Raw genomic sequence first — 2487 nt, forward strand, 5'->3', positions numbered from 1 at the left:
TATATATATATATATATATATATATATATATATATATATAGATAGATAGATAAAATGAAATTACAATTGAATTTACCAAAATGATCCAAAATGGTAAAATTAAAGTAAATTATAAATATTAAAGAATTAATATTTATAAAATTATCTCAGCCAGATATAAAAGCTCGATAAAACCAAATAGGAAATAGACCTTAAATGATTTTTATTTTTTTTATTCTTTTCTTGTTTTATTTTATTTTATTTTATATTATATATTATATTTTATATTTTATTATATTTTATTTTTTATTTATTTATTTATTCTTTATTTTCTATTTATTTATTATAAATTTATTTATTTACTTTTAATTTCCTTTTTTATTTTCCTTTTAGTGTCGTTTAACAACTCTTGCTGACACTTTTTAAGTGATGACCTGTACATTTCAGTTGACCTATATTATTTTGCCCTACATATATTTTCGCGCCTTTAACATTTCCTGTCTGGGTCATTTTGACTTTTGTTTCCCTTTACTTTATTTTATATTTAACTTTATCATTTTTTTCTCTCTCTCCTTTCTCTTCCCAGATCTTTTTTTATTTATAGTTATGTCTTGGAAGTAGAGTGAAAAGCACATCCTATTTTTCTTTTATTAATATCATTTTTTTCCTTGTACATATTTTTGTGAATTATTCCATGAATTTCTGCCTTTGGATTATTATGGACCATCTTCTTCCAATTACGGGATTTCCTTGGATTTTACTTGTACAAATGGAAATTCTTTTAACTTTCTTGAAGTTTTACATTTGGATTTTACTGTCACTGGATTTTTTATCTTCAACCAGACTATTCATTCATGTGTAATCACCTTTTTCTTTACCATATTCCCTCTGCTTAACTTATTTTGTTTTCAAGTAAGATCTTTGACTTACTTGTTGTTTCATCAAATACTTCTGCATGCAAAATCCGATCCCGCATTTTGCTAATTCCTACCCTCTGATGAGAAGGAAAGTATTTCTTCGAAACTCCGCGGATTAAGGACTATCCATTTATCTAGTGTTTACTTTTCAGATTTAATATGTTTTTAACTCATTTCAAAGTGTTTTTTAACATATTTTATTAACTGCTTGCTCATATATATATATATATATATATATATATATATATATATATATATATATATATATATATATATATATCCAGTGTGCAGTCGAAATAATTATAAATTAAGTAAGAAATTTAATATTGGATCGTGGAATATTCGCACCCTCCGGGACAATCCTAATGCAACAGAACGTAAAACAGCGTTGATATCTCGTGAACTTAAGAAATATAAGATCGATATTGTGGCACTCAGTGAAACACGCCTTGCTGGTGTCTCTCAATTTAAGGAGGAAAAGGGTGGCTATGTCTTTTTCTCCAAGGGTAGAGGGCCTGTTGAGTCTCGCCTCTCTGGTGTGGGATTTGCCGTAAAATCAGAACTAGCCAAATCACTGAAATCTCTTCCCAAAGGTCTATCGGACCGCATTATGACTTTGACCCTTGAGTTGGAACTTGAAACTCGGGTTACACTTGTAAGCTGCTATGCACCAACAATGAGCAGACCGGGTGAGGAGAGAGATGAATTCTACCAACAACTACGAGAAGTAATCGGTGGTATTCACCATAAGGAAAAACTCATTTTGATGGGCGACTTTAATGCTCGGGTCGGTTCTGACTTCCAATCATGGAAAGGGGTTCTGCGGCATCATGGCGTTCGTAGAATGAATGAAAATGGTCTTCATTTGCTCTCCCTCTGCAGAGAATTCAATATGACCATCACTAACACAGTTTTTTAACAGAAAAATTGTCGCAAAACCACATGGATGCATCCTCGTTCAAACAGCTGGCATATGATTGACTATGTCATCACTAAGAAACGTGATTTTCATGACTTCAAAATAACGCGCTCCTTCCATACAAGCTGTTACCTATCAGATCATGCCCTGCTACGTAGCAAGGTGTCTCTGAGTCTTTGGCGCAGACAGGTAAAGAAGTCATCTATTCCAAAACGTATTAATGTATTGTCGCTTAAGAATACTGAAACTCGAACAATACTTTCTGACAAGTTGGATGAAAATTTAGATGGTGTAGAAATAACTGACAACATAGAAGCGTCCTGGGAAGCGCTACGAAATATCACCCATTCCACTGCCCTGGAAGTGCTGGGATTACCCATACGGAAGCACCAGGATTGGTTTGATGACCAGGATATAGAAACCCAGGATCAAATTCAGAAAATGCATCAAGCTCACAAAGCATGGATTGACGACCAAAACTCTACTGAAAAAAGATTGGCATACAAAACCTGCAAAGGGAAAGTGCAGTGGACACTACGACAGATGAAAGAGAAATGGTGGACCGCACACGCAGAAGCTGTTCAGTCAGCATTCAACAGAAAGGACACAAAAGCCTTTTATGAAGGTATAAGGAAGGTTTTCGGTCCTCAAGAATCAGGAATTTCGCCAATT

This window comes from Euprymna scolopes, chromosome 3, assembly GCF_053919585.1.
Source record: "Euprymna scolopes isolate OS-2025 chromosome 3, ASM5391958v1, whole genome shotgun sequence".
Taxonomy (NCBI): Eukaryota; Metazoa; Mollusca; class Cephalopoda; order Sepiida; family Sepiolidae; genus Euprymna; species Euprymna scolopes.